Genomic DNA, 23403 nt, shown 5'->3' with positions numbered 1-23403 from the left:
ATGTTTTTTTATTGTGCTTATTCATTTTGCTAAGTATTTATTTTATTGGTTTTATTTATACAGTTTTAGCTGTTAGGGTGACTAGATACAAGTACCCTTTTTAAGAGTGGTACCAGAGTTTTATTCAGGTTAATTGTCACGATAAGACTCATACAGCATACAGAAGGGTATTAATATCAGCATCATATCCTAAAATAAATGCAGGCCTGCTCCAAAGCCTGAGTCACTCTGAAATGTTGTTCAGTACTTTACTGTATAACTCACCAAGTCATTTTATATATTCATTTCACCTGCTGTCTTTCTAAACATCCATGCATAGGTACATGGTCTTTTCCTCTGATATGCTCTAACACCGACATGATGACTGCTGAGAGACAAAAACAATGGGTATATAGATTTGTTTTCCTTGTGCTTTCAAATCTTCAGACAGTTGAATTCCTTCTGGAGTATAGTCAAGCTGACAAGCTTTCGATTTCATCATCAGAACTATAGGCATCTTATGAAATATTCTTCTTAATGGAACTATGACAGACAGTGACAAAGGGTTCTAACTGTTGCATCACTTCAGACAATATTTGAATTTTCAACACAACCAGCAACATGGGGTTTGACTCCCAACACTGCTACCTGTTATTCAACAAACGGAGGTAGTAAATGTTTACTGCTACTGCAACAAAATCCTGCAAAACCCAGATAAGTGTTATGCTGCTAAATTAATGGTCAGAACGGTAATTCCTGTCTTTGCATGATTTCACCTGTTGTGATCATTGTATTTTAATGCAACCTTATTAACAGTAACGATCACATACACATGTCCACAATATTTTCAGACAGTGGATAAATGGTGATCTTCAGTGTCAGCTCTTTCTCTATCCTTAAGGCATATTGTCATCAGTTAGTCACAAAGGACAAATTAAGAAGACATGCTACCATTCACCATAAAATAAATCAGCTTTTAAAGGTTTAAATTGTAGAATTACCTTAAAGTAGTCACTATTTCAAGGGCAAGTGTCAAACTATAGTATTTATTTTATTTTTTATTTATTTTATTTTACAGACTGCGATGGTGGTGCTGCGGTGCCAATCATTAGCGAACCGGAGTTCCGCTGTGGCGACCCCCAAACTGGGAAAAGCTGAAAGACACAACAATGTTTATTTTATTTTACCAAGTGTGTGACCCTCCAGTGGCAATGAAACGAAAAGCAGAGATTCAAAGGAACTTCAAATAAGATGCATTCATAAAAAATAATAAAGTTTATTCCAATGAGTGAGCTTACCAAAGGCTTCTTCAGACTCTTAAAACAATGAATAAAACTGTTTGAATCATTTTTAAACCATCCTTAAGCTTCCTATTGGACATTACAAATTGATATGTCACATGTTATCTTGTCTTAAAGGAACAGATACTCAAAAAGTTAACATAGTTAAATGCAACAATATTTAGAAGGAATACTTCCATCCAAATATACAATTAATGATCAGAATGTCCATGCAAATAAGTAAAAATATGCATATACCCTGATACATTCTAAAAATAAAAGGAGCATTGTGCTTGGTCCTATATCATTCTACAATCATTAAAAACTGTTGCTACATTCATTAAAACCCTGAACATTCTCTCTCCTCATGGTGTTAAAACATTAAAATCCTTAGATAAACAGCAAGTTTTATCGGCGTTTCAATATCTAGCATCTCTACTAAGATAGTGGTGTGTCGAATGCAACTTTGCATATATCAGGTTAAAAAACTAATATAGCGAGAACTCTGTACTAAAAATGTAAGTACCTTTACCACAAAACAACATAGCGAATATAATGTATTTCGCGATGTGCCTCATCAAGGAGTCAGACCTCATCATATCGGTGAAAGGCTGTTGTCCAAGATTAAAAAATTCCACAAATAGGAACCTCTTAGATTCCACGTAAAACAAACTGTTTACAAGTTGTAAAGTGCCGTGTGCTATAGGAACTCTGAATGCAATTGAGTACAACATAACTTCATGCGCTATGGTAACTCAACGTGCGGTGAGCACGTTCTAAGCATCTAAGAACTGAACAACAGAAACAATGTTTAAATTTCTAAGAAAAAAAGGTGAGCCTATATTCGTGCTGTCCTAGCTAGACACAATACAACAGCAGGCACCAATCATAATTTTAAATTTTGTGTTATTGAACAAGTCAGCGTGGGTTTTAGAGGTGGTGATCTAATCAACAAAACCTTAGAACAGGAGACACGTTGGATTATCAGACTAAGGTCTGATAGGTCACCAGGGCTTAATGATAAAGTGCAACTCAAACCATTTTTAAGAAGTAGAAGACTACGAAGATGACTTAACCTACTATTACCTAAATAGAGTAGTAAGGTAATTTTAAAACTACGTATTGATGTCACTCTTATAGTAAATCAGTGTAAGAATCAGTCCTTGTAGACTGAATATAATTATTTTCATAGTATTAATGTTCTGAGCTTTATAGCCACAAGTAGATGTGTTCTTAGTATCAAATCCCAGGAACTGATGGACCTTTGGATATGTTCGGCTTTCTTGTTTTAGCCTTACTTGAGCCCATACCTCACATACTAGTATGTTTTCATCCCCTCCTTTCACCACCTCAATATATTAGTGGTTATTGGGCATAGTTTACATGCATGTGTGTAAATATATACACATGTATATACAAGCATGCATATACGTCTATATATTTGTTCACTGTAGCTGAAATTTATTTTACGACTGAGCTAGGTACCCCATACATCAATAGATAGTTTTGTTTTATCATTAGGTACAGGCTTAGTATTGTTATGGATTGTTTATCTCTTCTCATTTTCATTTGACCTTTTTAACTTAGAATGTTGTTATATTTAGCACCAACTATGTACATGGAAGTAGTTGCTTTTTTACTAGTTAGGGACCCTATCATCTATGGAGCTTTATACTTAGGTATTATTATATGTGTGCTTTGTGCTAATTTCAAGCTTTATTGTGTCAATTTTATGTGTTACTAGCATTCCACTATTTATCTGTTTTTATCTTTTTATTTTGTATTAGTTAATGCCATCTCTGCCATGTTCATGAACACTTTAATAAGTGTACTCATTAATATGTACACGTTTCATTGTTTTAAATAGTGACACTTTGTGATCAATATATGCTTCTAGGGCATAATCGTGCTTACAAATACTGTCTATTTTAGGCACAGGACAGCACGAATATAGGCTCACCTTTTTTCTTGAAATTTAAACATTGTTTCTGTTGTTCAGTACTTAGATGCTTAGAACGTGCTCACCACGTTGAGTTACCATAGCATGAAGTTATGTTGTACTCAATTGCATTCAGAGTTCCTATAGCACACGGCACTTTACAACTTGTAAACAGTTTGTTTTACGTGGAATCTAAGAGGTTCCTATTTGTGGAATTTTTAATCTTGGACAACAGCCTTTCACCGATATGATGAGGTCTGACTCCTTGATGAGGCACATGTGAAATACATTATATTCGCTATGTTGTTTTGTGGTAAAGGTACGCTTACATTTTTAGTACAGAGTTCTCGCTATATTAGTTTTTAACCTGATATATGCAAAGTTGCATTCGACACACCACTATCTTAGTAGAGATGCTAGATATTGAAACGCGATAAAACTTGCTGTTTATCTAAGGATTTTAATGTTTTTAACACCATGAGGAGAGAGAATGTTCAGGGTTTTTAATGAATGTAGCAACAGTTTTTAATGATTGTAGAATGATATAGGACCAAGCACAATGCTCCTTTTATTTTTAGAATGTATCAGGGTATATGCATATTTTTACTTATTTGCATGGACATTCTGATCATTAATTGTATATTTGGATGGAAGTATTCCTTCTAAATATTGTTGCATTTAACTATGTTAACTTTTTGAGTATCTGTTCCTTTAAGACAAGATAACATGTGACATATCAATTTGTAATGTCCAATAGGAAGCTTAAGGATGGTTTAAAAATGATTCAAACAGTTTTATTCATTGTTTTAAGAGTCTGAAGAAGCCTTTGGCGAAAGCGCTCACTCATTGGAATAAACTTTATTATTTTTTATGAATGCATCTTATTTGAAGTTCCTTTGAATCTCTGCTTTTCGTTTCATTGCCACTGGAGGGTCACACACTTGGATTTGGATTGCTCTCTTTTATGTTTACGTGAGTCTCCTGCCTCAACTGATAGCAGCACTGCATTTGACTTTTTGAGTTATTTTATTTTACATTTGATTACCGGGATAGTCCGACTGGATACATGTCCATTTTCAACGGAGGCCCGGGGTGAAAAGCTCCACATAGAAAAACTTACATAGATTACACAGAAGTTAGCAAACAATTATAAAAACAAAGTGATTATATACAATGGGTTAGTAGTGTTCCCTAGTAGGGACTCACAATTCTCATGGACAGACTATTAAAAGTAAGAGACATCAGATTGGAAGCAGAGCTTGGTGATGTAGTTACAAGTTATGATAATTGCAGAATATGCTTTTAGTTTATAACTTAATCAGGGCTGGTACATGAGCATAGCCAATTCACTTTGAGATACTGTTTGAGGTTTTTATTTTTTAAGAGACTTTTCGAGGATTGTAGGGTTATATAGTTTGACAACGAATTCCAGGTTTTGCCAATTAAGCTGGCAAACAGGGATTCACCAGCAGAGTTATTTGCTTTGTGGGTTTGGACCAGTAGTTTATCAGCTGACTGTAGGGATCTTAGGTTGCTATATGGCTTAATAATATTTTTAACTGAGGGGGTATCCTCAGGGTGGTACAAAATTTTGTGCGCTATTAAGAGTTGATTGAATTGAATTAAGGTTGGCAGTTCTAGCCACTCTAGTTGTTTAAGGTTCTGGCAGTGGTGGGTTCTATAGGTGGAGCCAGTGGCAAATCTGGCAATGTGATTGCAGCTATGGGACAGCTTACCTAGTTCAGATTTTTTGAGGTTTGAGAGTACAGGCAAGTCATATAAAAGAGTAGAGAGTAGGTGTGATCGGGCGATTGCAGTCCTAGCCAGTGAGGTTAAAAATGTCTTGTTTCTATACAGTGATCCAAACTTTTTATTGATGGTCTGTATGGTTTTGTTGACCTGTAGGTCAAATTTGAGATGATTGTCTATGATAACCCCTAGCAGTTTGGTGTGATTATCTGGGGAAATAGTGGTACCATTGTTAGATGTGACAGAGAATGAAAGTGTGGTGGATCTACTAGTGGGAGAGAAGAGTAGAAGTTTAGTTTTATTGGGGTTCAGAAGTAGGCAGTGATTGGTGAGCCAGTTCTTGATAGTGTTAAATGTATTTTGGGTTAAGATTTGCAAGTCAGATGAGGAGGTGGCTGAGCAGATGAGAGTGGAATCATCTGCGTATTGAATGCAGGTGGCTTTAGGGTTAGCAGTGTGGAGGTTGGTGATAAAAATAGAGAAGAGTAGTGGACCTAGTATGGACCCTTGAGGGACACCAAGTGTGAGAGGTAACTGATTGGAGAGTTTGCCCTGTCATAGTACCGCCTGCTGTCTGCCAGTCAGGTAGGACTGGAACCACTGGATAGCAGGCTTGTTGAGGGAAATAGATTTTAGTGAAAGAATGAGAAGTTCATGGCTGACCATGTCAAAGGCTTTTGATAGGTCAAGAAAGAGGGCAGAGGTTAGCCTATTGTCATTCCTGTTTTGGTTTATGGCAGTAGTAAAGGAAAGGAGGGCTGAGGTGGTGCTGTGGTTTGGCCTGAAACCATGCTGGGAGTCGGATAGTAAGTTATTCTGTGAAAGGTATTGCATTAGTTGCTTGTGTACACATTTCTCCATTATTTTGGCTAGTGGGGAAAGAATGGCAATGGGTCTATAGTTGGATATGTCTAAGGAGCTACCACCTTTATGGAGTGGGATGACATGAGATATTTTCCAGAGAGGGGATAGCATTTTCAGATAAGGTTCTGTTGATGAGGATAGATATGGGATATGCAATGGCATCTGCAGCTATTTGTAGGTACTCTGCAGGGAGGAGGTCAGCAGCGAGGGTGGTAGGTTTTAGTTTTTTTAGAAATGTTTTGATAAAACTAGTGGATATTAGTTGGAAGCTAAATTCCGGGTGATTATTAGGTAGATTAGGTATGTGGTTTAAGTTAGAGGGGGTTAGTTGATTTGCTAGGGATTGGATTGTTTCAGTGAAAAAGTTATTAAAGGCGCTAGCTATGGTCTCTGGGGAACTATGGGTGTAGTTAGCCAGGGTTGGGGTGGTGGAGTGACCTGGACAAAGTAGTTGATTTAAGCCTGCCCAGAACTTTTGAAGGTTGTTGTGGTGTTTTTGTAGGAGATTTTGGTAGAAGCTTTTTTTATCCAGTAAAATAGATTTTTTTTTTCATTCCTGAATTTACGATATTTTAGATGGTCAAGTGGGGCTTTGGTTGTTCTCCAGCTGGCCCAGGCTCTGTTTCTAGATTTGATTTTAGCTTTGGTATCTTTTGTGAGCCACGGTGCTGTATTTGATCTAGTTTTTATTGTACGTGCTGGAGCATGGGAATCAAGTATACTTAGGAATTTAGTGTTAAAGTGATCTATGGCCTCCTCTAATGTTAGATTTTTTAGTTTTGAACAGTCAACTGCTTTTAATTGATTTTGGAATATAGCAGCATCAAAGTTGTTCCTGTTTCTAAATGTTTTATATTTGGGCTGGTGAGGGTTTCCTGCCTTATGTTTTATGATATAGGTTAGACAATGGTTGCTGAGGTTATCAGGGAGAGTACCAACTGTGTACAGTTGGGGTAGGCTATTAACTAGGATCCAGTCTAGGATACTTTCCTTGTTGGTTGGTTTGTTTATCCTAGTGGGAGAGGTTATGGTCTGTTTAAACCCAGATAAGTTTATATGAGTGAGGGGGGTTGGAGGAGCAGGGGTGCAGTCGGTGTTAAAATCACCAAGAGCTATGGTTTCTTGGGGATAGGTATTGGATAACCAGTAAAGGAGATCTTCTAGGATATTTAGTATGTTGCCTGGTGGAATGTATGCACAGATGATGTTCAAGTGTTTGTTTTGGTTAATCTGTAGCTTGGTTATGAGGAGTTCCGCGTTATTGAATTGGGGAGGTTGAATGGTGTCTCTATTAATGGTTAGAGTATTTTTGTAAAGGACTGCTATCCCACCTCCTTTCCTTGTAGCATGGTCTAACCAGTGAATATTGTATCCTGGAGGTAGTATCTCATTGTCAGTAGTACTGGGTTTTAGCCAGGTTTCCGTAAGACACATAATGTCTGGGCAGTGGGTTGCTAGGAGGGCGTGTAGGTTGGGAATCTTATTGTTAATACTTCTAATATTTTGATGAAATGCTAGGAGGGAACTAGTGGGAGTATTCATGGGTAGCTTGACAGTGGGGGTTGTGGTAGGGGAGTGGAGATTATTGGGTGTGGGTGGGCCAGGGTTGGGATGAATGTCTCCATGAGTTATAAGGTTATAGTGACAGGATATTCTGAGCTTTAGGAGTTTGTTTATAAGCTTTATATAGTCTTTGTCTTTAGGATTATATTTTGTGGCTGTACAGGGGTGGTATTTTATAGAGGGTGGTATATTCGGTGTGCTGGGGAAGGTAAAGTGTTTGGTGTTATTTGTGAAGTTGTGGGTGTCTGTTTGACCATTTGGGTAGTGAATACCATGGTCAAGTGTTTGTTCGTACGCAGTGAGATGGTAAAATCGAAACAGTATAGGCATTTGGGTAATTAGTGTTTTTTTGCTTGTTTGCATTTTGATAGGGGGCAGGCCAAATTTGATGGCTGACTGTGCTAACATGGTGTGGAAGAATGAGAGAGAAGGAAATGGGTTAAGGGGGCAGGGTTGTTCAATGATGTGTGAGGTGCTGATTGGTACTTAGCAGGAGGGGAGTGGCAAAGTCTGGTTTAAATTTAGCACTAGTGGAGGTGGGTGGAATTTGGGGGCAGGGAGCGGAGCGGGGCTAACACTGACTCTAAAAGTTACCTTGGGCTTTTGTTTGGTTTGTATGATTGTATGTAAGCAATGTTTTTGGCTGTACTTTAATTTGTTTTATTCTTTTTTAATTTTACACCAATTTTCAGGCTAATTTTAATTGGATCCTAGGGGTAAACTAGCAAATATAGTCAATAAGAAGGGAGCGAAATTACTTTACCAAATTAAAAAGTAAATGCTTGGGACTGGAACACTGTGTGAGTGTAAGGCTGATTCAAAGTAGTATAGCCCAATCTAATGGCAATTGGCTAGATCCCTTCACTGTTGTTGTGCATACACCATTAAGCCTCAACAGTTTACAAAAACTAAATTGTAGTTCACCTATTACAATTGAAAAGCTGGAGGGAGTCAGGTTTTGCTTCCCAGAGGTTTTACTTAGTTAAGATAGCCAGCTTCAGTGGAGAAGGTAGAAATTGCTTTATGCAGTGAATCCCAGGTGGGGGGGGGGGTCACTCAGGAAAGAAACCCATGCAAACTGAAAAATAAAGGTAAATAAGGCAGAATTAGTGAAAAGGTTACAAGAATGTGAAGTGGAGAGCATGCAAGGAATAGAGCTGGAGAGTAAAATTAATTATATTGCATACATTATAATTAAAATTGATTATATTGCATACATTATAATTAAAACTGATTATAGTACATACAGTATCAGTTCTGTAAAACCACAGACTAACAGCAGTAACATACAGCCTCTAAGTCCAGTGATAACAGCTGTATACTTCAGTGAATATACACAGGATATAATGCACAAAGCAACGTATGGCTGTTTTAGGACAATAATTCTAGAGCTATGTTATTCAGTATGAACTAACAGTAACATGATCTGCGTTCACTTATCCTTCTATAAAAGCAATTATAAAGTCCAGCCTGTAAGTCTTCTAAGTACAGTAGCATGCTATATGAATGCTTACAAATGTAATCAGAACATGAATGACCACTGCAGAACAGTTAGCAGGATGCCTGTCAGATATTCAATAATTAAAGCTCTACCTTCATAAAACAAGATAAAAAACAAGCAGTTTGTAAGTTAGAACATTAGCTAGCTCTCAAAACACATAGAAGTTCTGAACAGCAGTTACAGCTTAGCAGCATCAAATACCTCAGTAGTTAACAGTAATAACCAAATAAATCAGCAGCTAACAGCAAAGAGAGAACAGTAATGCAAAGTAACTTACTGTGCAGGCACAACGAACAGAGGGGTAGGGAAGGTACAACAGCTACAGGATGAAATGAATGTGAGTCAGGTAGTAGAGAGTTTGATTAAAGATGGCACCCTAGGAGGGGGCTGACTAATGAGTAACTCTGTAGTACACAGATAAAATGCATAATTCTTTACCAGTAATTAAGCCATCATCACAAGCATTTAAAGTTGAATAATACAGTTCTTTCCTTGAAATAAATAAGTTAAAGCATTTCTTTCCAAGTAAATATGCATCTAAATTTGGTATTTTAGCTTTTGCCATGACAGTGCACTCAGTAACCACAAAGGAAGAAGGAGCAGTAAAAATACATAAAATGTCAGTACGCACTGAGGGTGAAACCACACTTTAATGACCCCAACTTATATAGCCATCCCATGCACCTAGTTATCATTGTTCCAAAGCATCTCACCATTCCTCTACTCAGGGCAGCTCCAGCAGGAGAGAACTGCATACTTTATTTGTACGTTCAGATGCTCATTTTTTTCAAATAAGAAAGCTAGTAGTGAAGGTAAAAATGGAGGTTAAGGTAAAGCAGACGGTTGCTGACAAAAGAAAACATAATATAGATGAAGACTGACAGAGGCAGTAGTGACACATGGAGGAAGTCAAAATGGAGAGATGTGGACTGACAGGGACAGAGTGACACATGGAGGAAAACAAAATAGAGAGATGTGGACTGACAGGGCAGTAGTGACACAAGGAGGAAGACAAAAATGGAAAAATGTGGAATGACGGGGGCAGCAGTGATATATGGAGAAAGTCAAAATCGAGTGACGTAGACTGACAGTGTGCTGATTTGTGGATAAGGAGTGTCCAGCTACAAATAAGAGACAGGAAGACAGAACATTATGGGTTCACAGTGACAAGGAACGGGGTGGTGACAGGCCCAGAGGAGAATCCATGCAGAAGTCAATCTCCTTTTTGGCTGATATTATGGATAGCTACTTCATTCTGTGGCCCAATAAATGTGGCTAGCTAGTTGTGAGAATCTAGCACCTCCCCACCACCACTCCCCTTACTAAATACACCAGCTCTGGGATCACACTACAGAGGGCAAAAGGGCAAATTTCCCCATGCTGACCAAGTTTCTCCATTCCTTGTAAAAAAAAAATCTCTACTGTAAAGGTTCTCTTTATTGAAAGTTCTGTGTTGTCATGTCCGGAATGTGCAATTTGGGTAAATGTAAAATCAGTCTACCGAAGTAGATTCAGGAAATGCACAAAATCTCCTCTTTCAAAGAATAGAAAATACCAGTTTTTAAACCACAGGACAGCCACTGCAAATAATCTCTTGTTTCTATTTTAACCACTGAAGCATTTTTTATTAAAATAAGTTACTTATAGGGCTTTGTAGTTAGGTATTTTATTTATAGCTGTGTACAGCTGTTGGTTGGCAAATTGGGTTAATATGTTGCAAAATAGTTAATTGTTCAACAAATTCAGAGCATAATAAATGTAAGACCACTATTAATAAGAGTTATCCCTTTTTAGTTTTCCATGTTTGTAAATAACATATGGAACTACTAGGGCTCTTCTATGTAACTTCAGTAAACTAATGACTTGACTCTCATGGCTCAAGATGAATTGCAAATCAGAACTGGAAATTAGATCCAAGTGGCTACATACTTAAATATAGAAAAGCAATGCAAGATGGGCAGGTGTATTTATTTATTTATTTAAATTTGTTTACCAGGGTAGAATACTGATCAAACAATGACCAATTACAGGCTCAGTCCATGCTACCTCATAATATAACAAAACAAATGTACAGTATACAGATAACAGTGATTTGCACTTATGAGTAATAATAGAAAATCTGACAAACAAAAATACATAAAAGATCCAAAAACAAATGTATATTTACAGTTACATCCAGGGAAAAGAGAAAGGATAATAGAGTTGAAACGGAGAATAAACGTGGTGGAGAAATGGGCTGCAGTAGGTAGGCTAGGAAAGCTAAAAGAGACGAGTAAAATAAAGGGAGGGACTAATTTAGGTGTTGCTGGTTTAAAGCAGTAATGATGTGGCAAGCTGAATCAGAGATTAGGATGAGTGAGTTAATCAAATGAATCAGGCATGTGGTAGGTAAAGGTCCTAGGCAGTTGAAGATACTGGATTAGATGATATGTCTTTTAGCTTGACAGTTGCATCCAAACTGTTTAAGTAAGCACTGATTTAACAGGGAGTATTTTGTTTGAACAGTTATATTATGTGGAAGTTTTGGGCCGAGTACAAAGAAGCATCAGTTAGTGGAATGCAGTGTGACAAAAGGGGTTTGTAGGGAAGGACAGGTTGTAGCTTGGCTTCTTACATTATAGGTTTGAGAGGTAGTAACATGTTTGGAAGAGGCAGGGGATGAGATGTCTATTTTTTAGCATTTTGAAGAGTTATAAACCAAGAAGAAGATTTGACCAAGCTTATACTGGTAGCCACTTAGCCTTTGCAAAAATAAGGAAGTGGTGTTCATTCCACCGTGAGTTATACATTTATCTACACATTTCATTGGAGGTAGTCTTAAGGAAAATAATGTTTTTGACAGAGGCAGATACAAATAATGGGAGATCATGTGCAGGTTGAACAAGGATGATACCTTTCCCTGTAGCAGTATGACAGAGGAACTGCAGTATTTCATTGGTCCAGAAGAAGTTATTTTTGATTTTGCCTCTATACTTTTTAAGTGCTCATAGGAGTTTAGTGATTGGTGAAGCCAGATCTCCTAATATCTAAATGAGCTACTTGTTTTCAATAGGATTGTTAGCACAGTTAAGTATATGAAAGGATTTGGGGGGATCTGGCTAATCTGTTATGAGTGCCAAATAAAACTGACTTTTTTTCATTACCTCTTTCTTTGAGTTTTGACAGTGCTGTGGCTGAAGAATGTCGTTTTGAATTTGAGTTTCAGTTTTATTATGTGAGGGGAGCAGACTTGTATATGACTATATTGTGACGATGTGAGGTATTACCATCTGTGCCAGGGAGAATAGGCAATGCATGTATAACATATGCCAGCATATTTAGCTGTAGTTTTGTAAATAGTTTTGTGTCATTTGACTATCACACTGACTTGTACAGAAACGTGTTAAAATGTATCAACAGGGTTATAACTGATTACATGTATTTGTTTAAATAAAGAATTCTGGAAGGGGAAAGTAGACGTTTTTGAAATTGTTTTATAATTTTCAAATACACCAACAGATCTTAGCACAGCTCTGAGTGTGTGTTGTACCAGTCAGGTGATCAAATTTGATGTCATTCTATAACCAGCTTTATGAGGATGGAACTCTCACAGCAGCTTGTTTTCTTTTCTTTTCTTTGGAAGCTGATATAAAGATCTATAACATATATCGCAGTCAGTTCAGTTGAGTTAGTTCAGTACAGTTGAGTTGTTTGAAGCTCATCACCTTGCATTATTAATTAATTTAGCTAGGAAACAGTTAGTCTTTAGACAGAAAATGTAGTGAAATTAGTTAATTATTGTTTTTTCTACATCTGTGAATCTGGCCAATTGGGTTATTTTTATTTCTTCTGTGATTGAAACTCTGGTGTTTATTGCACTTAGTTGTTTAGTATCCTCATGTTTTCTATTTTATTATTTATTATTAAATATTTTTATAACTTTCATTGTGGCTGGTCTTTTCCAGAATAATTTTAACATCTCAAGAGTGTTTGTGCTTATTTTAGTGATGTCTTGGCTACTACAAAATGCCTGGCTGCTTTGTTTAAACTCTGCCATTTGTATTTGTATTGATTTTTCTCAGTGTAATTGGATACCCTTGTAAGAACATTAGAGTAGTTGACTAGTGGCACTGTGGTTACCTTAAAGTCTGGGCAGAAGTGGGCACAGCTACTTGGAACTGGGATACAGTGCTTCAGAGTGAGTCTTGTTTGGGATCTGGAGAGAGAAACAGTCCAGTCCCGGGTCTGGAGCATGTTCCCTGTGTGCTCTTAAAGGGAACTGTACTTGATACAGAGAGCTGCATTTAAAAATACTGTGAAAAATCGATTCCTGTTTTTAGTGACTGTCTTTCACCAGTGCCAGTGGTGAGGATTGAAGCCACTTGATTACTGGCCCAGGGTAGAGAGGCTGTCACATATATCATATACTTAAAAAAGTAGTGGTAAATGTAAGAGGTCTTGTGGAAGTTGGCTGATGAAGATTGAGAACAGAACAGGTACTAGAACAGAGCCCTGTGGCACTCCAAAGTGAATAAGGAAACTGTTGGAAAGACTAGGCTTTATCTTGAAATGAATGGTTGATAGAATGCATTTAAACCATGCAAATATCATTAGGGTTGATCCTAACATCTTGCAGGTTTAGAAAGAGAAATGGGCTCTGACTCAATTGACACTTGTTATTCTATAACTGGAAAATGCTGTGTGAGGCTTTTATTCTAGTAATCCTGGGTATCATAGTTAGCAAAGGTATTACAGTTTGTTTGCAATTTCATAATTTCTTAGAAAATAAAAAAGCTGGTATTTTATATTTTATAATTTATATTTTATATTGAGCCAATGTTATCCTGAATGAGTAATCATATGAACAGACGATAACAACATTACTACATTCAAGCCACATGCATACATTTTGTGTTTTCACTAATCTCTACTCTGATAGTGTTTATATGCTATAACACAAATCTCATGGAATAGCCTAGCATGCATCTGGAGTACCCTCCTGTTCTCCGTAGTATAACAGTGCAAGTGACTGCTCTACATTTTTACTATTTTACACAACCTCACCATAGTCTAACTTACTTTTTCACATAGATTGTTATATTATGCCATGTGTCATACACTTTCTAATGCAATAGAATGCTACAAAAATACTTGCATTCTCTGTCCTTGTAATTTTCCCTAATATATGTTGGCAATGCACACATTTTTTACAGCTTATGTCATCAAGTCCCAGTTCAATGACACCTGGACAGAAATGCCTGTTTTCTTAAATTCAAAAAGTACCCCAGACTCAGAAATGCCAATAAAAACTTTTAATCTTACAAAGTTTTTGGGATTTCTCCCTTTATTAGTGTTAAAAAAAATTCCAAAAGCATCAGTTACTTAAACATCATATTCAAATTTCATCATAAAACACAGCCTGCTATCAGAACACATAGGGTTAGTTTTGTATTGGCTAAAAGCTCTAGAGGTGGCAATTTTAATAACAAGCTTGAAACCATTGAATACAAAAGGATTTTATGGTTACAGGCTGACTAAAAACCTGGTATTAATTCAGCTGTTATTTTGTTTCTGCTTCAAAAACACTTTAAACTAAGTTAAAATAACTTGATAGTGTCATTATTACCTTAGATAGTTGTACTACCTTGAATAACCCTGAGCAGGGTTGGGCTTGCTTAGTACTTGGATGGGAGACTGCCTGAGAATATCAGATGTAGTTTTCTAATACTGAATTTAAAAAAATATGCAGTGAATATTTTTAAAATCTTTTACTAAAATTAATTAACTCTGTGTTGTGATTGGAGGCTGTGTTTTGTGATGAAATCTGAATTTGGTATTTAAGTAACTGATGTTTTTTGGATTTTTTAACACTGATGAAGCATGACCTTTTGTCAGTTTATTGCTTCTTTTCAACACCCAGTCTCTCCTGTCTTCTCTTTGATTTTTTCTTCCTTACTCTACTTTTAGCTTTCTTTTTTGCCTAATTCTTTTGCAATCACTTCATTTTCAATCACTATTACTCCTCCTCTGCTCTCCTTCTCCCTTATATTCTCCCACGTTATCTTGTATCTACTCCCTGATTCTGTTATGTACGATGCACTAAATTACAAATACTAATCTGAAGTTTATTAACTGTAAATAATAAAATGCCTTTATCACACATTTGCCTAAGTTGCTATTTTCCACTCATTCCAGATGTTTTCTGCCTACAAGTTGCTTTATCTACATTTTTTCATGCTGCTTTGTTATACTTCCCAATGCAACTTAAATATTAATGTGTGCATTTCACCCTTATGCTTTGTGTACGTTTCTTTTCCTATATCGTTATGATTATACATTTTTACCTGGAGCTTTTATTTTCATGCTTCCTCTGAATCCTCTATAATTATGCTCTGCACAGCTGGAAACTCTTATTTAAACACAAACCAACCAAATAAACAAACAAACAAAGTAAATGTATAATAACCGTAGTATGACAGAAATGACAAACAGCAGCAGGAAGAGAGCAGCAATATAAAATATGTGCCTTTGATGTACCCATTTTGCAATTCATCTGACAGATTGTCAGCAGTCTTTTATGCCAGACATTTGCATTCAGAAATTTTCAAATCTGAAAAAGAAACTTCATAGTCAATACATTTGTCAGCACTTGTTCATAGGAAAGTGAGTACAGCTCTTATTATTATTTCATATCTATCAATCCCAAGCTGAATACCAGGATGAGACACACTTCTGGTGCTACGCAAAGTGCTACTATGTTGCATTAGATGCACTGTTTTATTTGTCTCTGACGCAGTGGTTACAACCGCATTATATTCAACGTTACTCATGATACTGGCATGGAGTTGCATGCTTCTGTCAGTTGTTTCTATTCCATGCATAGTTTCCTGATGCTACAAGTCTGTTTGTTTGAACGCTACCAGCATGCATGCTGTCCTAGCCTGGGGACTGCTGGGTCCAGAAGTTAGTTCTTTAGCCAGTGCTGGGCATTGCATCCACTGCCACACCACTTCTTGGTCCACAGCTGATGGTAATTAAAAAAAATTAACACAAATGAGACCAATAAAACAACAAAAAAATATATAATGAAAGGTGAACCACAACAGAGAGACACTGAACATGATATAAACAGTGTGATCTAATATGACACACTTTACAGTAAGTCAGGTCCTGAAAGTAGAAAAAACAAAACAGGAAAACCACAGAGGGGATATCTCAGGGGAATATTAATGTATGTGCCCCTGACACTAGTGTGTGTAGGAATGTAGTTCATGATATGGCTGATAACTGGTGTGCATGCCCATGATATAACAGCAATTAGAGAATGGGCAAACTGTACATCAGCATCCTGATTTAATGTACAAGTAATGCCCAGTAAAATACAAGTCTGCCACTTCACAGCACTATATCAAGCATCCATGGAGCTTGGACTGCAAAATAACTAATGTCCGCCATTACTTTACACTTGCTAAGCAGTGCTTTTGCTGTTTGGTGAGTGTAAAAAAAAAAAAAAAAAAAAAATAGAAAAAAAGTGTATATGTGTGTATGTATAAGTGTGTGTGTGTGTGTGTGTGTGTGTGTGTGTGTGTGTGTGTGTGTGTGTGTGTGTGTGTGTGTGTGTGTGTGTGTGTGTGTGTGTGTGTGTGTGTGTGTGAGAGAGTGAATGCATGTATGAAAGCAGAAGAGACTGAGAGAGAGAGAGAGTGAGAGTGATCTTGTGTAAGTGAATTCATGTACGAAAGCAGAGGAGACTATGTGTATGAGATCAACAGAGAGAGAGTGAGAGCAGTCTTCTGTGCATAGTTTTCAAATGTACAAATTTTTGAGGAATGTCAAGATTTTGGCTTCATATTTTTTGTCTGTTCCTGATAAAATTTGTGGTTTTCTGAAGTTTTGTGGTAAATCAGTGAGGAGTGAATTCACTAAATAATGTCAGGCATTTGAGTTTCAGGCTTTATAGCCTTCAGAAAATGCATTGTAGTACAAGACCTTTTATTCTCGCAACTTTCTAAGTTTATAAGAGTAGTATTTAAACTTTGCCCCTATTTTTGCCCCCCCCCCATTATTTTTGGCTTTGTCCAGATCTTTTGTGCTAAGAGGTTGACAGTTATGCTTGTGTGAGTGAATGCGAGTGGGAAACCAGAGGAGACTGTATGTGTATATGCATGTGTGAAAGCAGAATAGACTGTGTATTAGAGAAAGAGAGAGAAAGAGACAGACAGAGAATGGGATCTCTGTAAAATGGTGGTATTCTCCTTATTTATTTATTTTTTAAGTAAAATTAGTAACAGACAAGGTACTACTAAGAAAGCATAAATTAGTAAAGGAAAGTAAAGGACTCGTATATCACCACTATTGAAGCACTAACTAGAAACAATTGTGGAACAGTTAAGAAGTGAAGTACCATTTCTGGAAGAATACAGTAAATTAAATCAATCTAAAAAATGTTAGAAAGGGGAATGAGCTAAAACAAAAATATAACATCAAAACAGATAAGGATATGAGTTACACAATCTCTAAAAATAAATTGAAAATCTCTCAGCAGGCTGAAAAACGTAGGAGATATATTGAAAAATTTTAAAAAGTGGATGCAAAACAAATGGTTGAGGAATGATCTTAAGAAAGTCGGTAGGGGGTTAGGAAGGAAAACAGCAGTAGTTGAAACACCACCAGGTATAGGGGAAATTAATACATTTTGGAGAAATATCTGTGAGGACCCAGTTGAATACAATAAGGAGGCTGAGTGGATAAAAGAAGTAAAAGAAGAATTAAGAAATTCTGACATAGAAGATGTGGACTGGAAAGAAGCAACTGCTGCTGAGAAAGAGATAAAGTTAAGAAAGGCTAACAAATGGAAAATGCCAAGCCTTGATGCTGTACCTAAATTTTAGTTAAAGCTGTTTTCATTTTTGCATTATGATTTAGCTTTGAATAAAAATGATGCATTTGTACACCTTGAAATTATACTAAAATGACTAACAATGGGGAAAGCCACACTCGTATTAAAAACTTAACCTGCAAAATCACCATATGAACAGGTTATAACCTGTTTCCCATAAACATATAAATTCTTTACAGGAATTGCAGTTAGAGTACGCAGTAATTTAGATAAAAATTCAATCATGGCCATAGAACAGAATGGGAGTAAAAGAGACTGATATGGAACAAAGGATAATCTTTTGTTAAATAAATCCATAATGGTGACCTGTAAAAAGAGTAGGAATCTCAGTATGGCATGGATCAATTACAAAAACATGGTTGATAGTATTCTTCACTCCTGGATTACAGAATGCTTACAAATGAACAAGCTCTATCACACATTGATACATTTTAATGCAGTTACTATGAATAACCAAAAAAAGACAAAATGCCATCCATAGTGTGAAAATCCACTGTGGACTATACTATTTCATAGTGATACTTTGTCACTATTACTGCTTTGTCTTGCTCTCAATCCATTAAGCTGTTTGCGCAACAGCTTAGATCACAGATTCACTCTGACTCCATGAAGATCATTAATTTAAAGGATATCTCTTCTTTTTTTTTTGGATGATCTAAAATTGTATACCTCATCAGATAAACACGTAGAACAGCAGCTACAAGTCATTAAAACCTTCTCAGATGAAACAGAAAAATACCATTTGTTCTTTATAAACATACAAAGGCAGCATTTGAAACAGGATACTTGAAAAATTAAGAAAATATAAAACTTGGTGAAAAATGTAATATAAAATATTTGAAAAACAGATGAAATGTACAAGTATTTTGGAACAGATGAAGAGGCAGTGATACAGCATGAAAAAATGCGAACAAAGCTCAGCAAGGAATACTTTAGAAGACTAAAATTAATAATGAAACCTGCTTTAAAATCTATTTAGAAAACAAGCAGAGCTACGCCATCACAGAGAACCATTTATTGACTAAGAAAACAATAAAATGGCATAAAAACAGCACAGGCATAGAAACAGGGATAAGCGCTTTCAACTCAGAGCCTTCATCAGATTTTCCATTACTGCCAGTACTCCACCCCTTTAAAGCAAAGAACAACCAATTAAAATTAATCTAAGAAGTTTCCTCCCTCTCATGAAATACCGAGTTACTATCAGTGTTCCTCCCCCTTGAAGCAAAAAGCAACCAATTAAAATTAAAATTTTATCTTAGAAATCTCCTCCTTTTCAACGGTGGTTTCAAGGGATTCATCCCATTCTATCCAGGGAGTCTGCAAATCAGCAATCTATCAGCTCACCAAAACCTCTGTTTTATTATATAAATCACAACCTTGAAGATTATCATGTACTAATTCTAATCCCATAAATATAAACTTGGGTTGTACATTCTCTTGGATATGTTTAGACAAAGAAGTGATGTCCTTTCCTAGTCTAATGGTACTAAGGTGACATAGAATTCTATCTTTGAACTTCCGATTAGTCTTACCAATATAAAATCCATTAAAGAGGGTGCAAGTAGCTATATAAATAATGTTTTTGGTGTTACAATCTGCATAGGTTTTCAGTTGATATAACCTTTTAGTAACAGGATGTCTAAAAGAATTACTACTGTTAATTGAAGCAAATGCCTTGCCTTTCCTGCAGGGAAAAGTCCCAGTCTTCAAGGTAGTTTTCTTTGATGGAACCCCATCCTTATAACAGAGAAGACTCTTCAAACACATCTTATTTTTAAAACAAAACCTTGGATCTTCATCCATGTCCAATGATTAGGACATAGGATATGGGTGACACAGCAATGTCCTTTATTTTGTCACCCATTGTTAGTATACACCAATTCTACTTAATAATCTTCACAAGGCTGTGAGACATCACTGCTATATGTAAGCAGGCATCTTAAGACACTTTTATTACTGTTATCGTGTTGTGATATGAGACAGGTTACTTCTGATGTAGTATTCTCTGAAAAGTAAGGACGTCCTCTTGTTCTACTCATATTCCTAGTGGTCGAGACCTCTTGTTGTCTATAACCATGAACATGAAGACATTTCACTGACTCTTCAGTTTCCTTCATATATACTTCTTCATCAGTGCATAAACTAGAGGTGTGAAGTGACTGTCCCTGTATTAAATTAAATCATCCTTGATACATGGACGAAGAAGTATATATGAAAGAATACATGGATACATAAAAAAAGAATCATCTTCTGCATAGGTCAAGTATGCATTCTGCAAATGTATACTTGCATATTATCAAGTGACAGTAGGAATAGCTCAGGAAGTTAATATGGGTAGCCAAAAAATATTGTATTGCATACTAGGTGGTTCACAAAATCCATAGATGAGGTAGGAGATGCAAACAAATGTAGGATTTGAGGTACAACCTACAAAAAGCTGGACATCTTATTGCAGGTTTTAATACACTAATGACTGAAGGTTTATAAACTGAAAGACATAGCAATGTGGCAAGGCTGTTACACTGGAGACTTTCTAAACATCACAACACTGAGGCTGTGAGATACTGGAAATATGAACCACAAAGGACTGCTAAAAATGGCAAATTAATGGCTATGTGGGATCATGCCATACCAACAGCTAACAGACTGAATAATGTTGTTCAACAGAACAGCACTGACTATTGAAATGGCTACACCTAGTGACTGCAGTGTCTTACAAACTGAAAGCATACATTTGAAAAATATCAAGACTTGCAAGTAGAAACTAGGGCAATGTGGAATAATAATACACAGATAGTGTTAGTTGTAGTAGGAGCAACTGTGCTTAAAAATAATTTTCAAACAGATCTAAATATGCTACCAATAAAGGTATCTCCTTATGAGGTGTAAAAATAGACAATTCTGACTACAGTATGGGTTCTGAGAAGAGCACTCATATCATATGCCAAAGGCTGATGCAAAACTGATTTCAATAACTTTAATTATTACCTGACTTAGGAATGGGATCCATTCCTGATAAGATACGTAAAACTCTACGCATTTGGAGAAATAGCAATACAAGATGGCAAGGAAGAAGTAAGCTGAACAATAACATGGTCAATGTTGTGGAAAACAAGGGTATTTGGAGTCCTGATACACAATGTAGCAAATGCAGCATAGTGTGCCATTGCATGGCAAATTACCACAAATAATGTGTCACAAACTAACAATATAAGTAGGCATTGAACAACTAATTATGGATCTAAGTATTAAAATAGAAATTTGAGGCCTTTTCTCTAGTGCTCCACAACTTCATACAGTCGTTGTACCTATGCTAATTCTGCAATAACTGGTGGATGAGAATAGTGGTGCAGGTACAGCTGTACTATCAAACAGCAGTCCAGCATGGACAATAAACACCTTTGTAGTAGTCATCACATGTTTATGAAGCAGCAGACAGTAAAATGATGAAGTACTAGAAAAAAATAGCTTAACTGCAGTGGCACACCCATGTAGTGTTGCCAGCAATCAGATGACAAAGTCAGGAATAACTGGTTTATAATAAGGGCAGCAAAAGAATTACAAATGCATTTGAACCCATATTTTAGCCTTACAAGCAATGAAGAAGCATACAAAGGTTAGCTTTTAATGTGATGTGGTAAAAAGATGATACAGGTCTTGCAAGAGTACAGGGCGCTTACCCCATGTCATGCAGGATATGGACTGCTTCCACTGTCAGGGACACACATATGCACACGGGCACACAGGCACACGCGCGTGCACGTGTGCACACACACACACACACACACACACACACACACACACACACACACACACTTACTCTTATACAGCTGTCATCTAGCAGGTTCTCCCTATTCTGCCTGAATAACAGCTGCAAAAAAAGATTTTAGTCTTCATGTTATACCACTCAGTGTCATGGCAACATCCACACAGCAGGTCAAGTCCTAGACTGAAAATGAGAGCTAAGGTATGATTTTGCATGTTGTAGGGACCAGAAGAAGGACAGTGATGGGCAGCACAGTAATATGATACCCATCTATAGTGGTATGACACACATAGCAGCATAGAGTAGGGCAACAGCTGTGTAACCTTATTCCATAGAGACTCACACCCTATGTATCCTACCCAAGCATGATCATGACTGGTAGATGGGTTACACAATACCAAAGGTAATTACTGCACTGAAACTGTGCAGCAGCTTTGCCTAGTTGCAAATGTGAGCACAGCTTAATTGGCCATAGTGTACATGCATAGCCTCATAGCATGGGAAAGAGCTGATAACACATTGTGCTAGTGTCATGATTTAGAAAACATCACACTATACTGACTCATTGTCATATTCACCACCACTTCCTTAGTAGCACACTGAAAAGCACAGTCACCATTCTATGAGACCAGGCAACAGAAACAGACTACAGCACATAAAATATGCAGAAAAACAAAATACAAGGGAATTGACAGCAGAGAGGAGTACTAGTAATGTACAACCCACTACTCCGACAACTTCAGCATGTACTGTTGCCACATACAACTGTTACATCATACTAACTGATGTGTGCCAAGATTACAATGGGAATGACAAGGATATTGCAGAATGTGTTGTGGGGGTGGACGACACAGTTTGGGCAAAATGAAATGGACAAGATATGTTACAATCCCAGGCTAGGGGCAACCAAACAGTAGGAACACTGGGAACAGGCTGCACAGTTGCTGTTCCTACAGTGTGAGGAACAACCATCCACTTCTCACAGGTTGTTCTTCTTTAGGAGGAAAACTGAGCAGATTGTGGGAAAGAGGCTTGATATCTGACATACCTGTCTGGAGCTGTGGCTGAAGGGAGAGCACAAGGAAGCTATATATACCTACACAGAAGAGGATGCAGTTCTGTAGGTCATACCACTAAACCTTAGCACAGGAAATGTGGACAACACCTAAAATGGGGTACAGCAGCCCACAAATAAGGACAGATTTTAAATATTGCTCTTATAAGCCTTCAAAGTTGCTAAAATAACGAGATTTGTGTTAGCATGCATTTTCCTGAAGGATATGAAGTCTGAAACTCAAATGTGTGTCTTTATTTAGTAGCTCCAGTCCTCAGGGATGGTTCAAAGGCATGAAAAGCACTCCAGCTGTGCAGGGCTAAAATGCCTTCCATACATTCAGCCCACAAACTGAGCATGAAAGAACCAAAGGATGAGGTCTATCCATCTTCATTAAGGGTAAGTACACCTCGAGACTGGCCAAACAGTGTGACTCTTTTGAGCTACACCATGTCCAAGGAACTATAGGAACGGTTCCCTACCACATCATAGCTAGCTGTATAACCTCACTCTGAAACTGCAAAATCATACCACATTCCTGGACTTACTGGGGTCACTTGTCATACAGCCCACCGCCTTACTCATGGGTGATTTTAATTATCCTACTATCGACTGGAAAGCATATACAACCAGCATACACAACGACAAACATGCTGGCTCAGACGTTCTTGGACTTTGTCAATGCAAATGCTCTGATAAAGATAATGAGTGCACCCACAGGAGGCTCAGATGTATGTCCCGGACATAGTACTCACTAACATGGAAGAGCATTGCACCCCCCCCACCCCCGTGACATCCTCCCTGGTAAGATCGGACCATAAATCAGT

Source organism: Protopterus annectens, chromosome 9.part0 (genome assembly GCF_019279795.1).
Source record: "Protopterus annectens isolate FY-2018-M chromosome 9.part0, PAN1.0, whole genome shotgun sequence".
Taxonomy (NCBI): domain Eukaryota; kingdom Metazoa; phylum Chordata; order Ceratodontiformes; family Protopteridae; genus Protopterus; species Protopterus annectens.
This window is presented reverse-complemented; position numbering follows the sequence as displayed.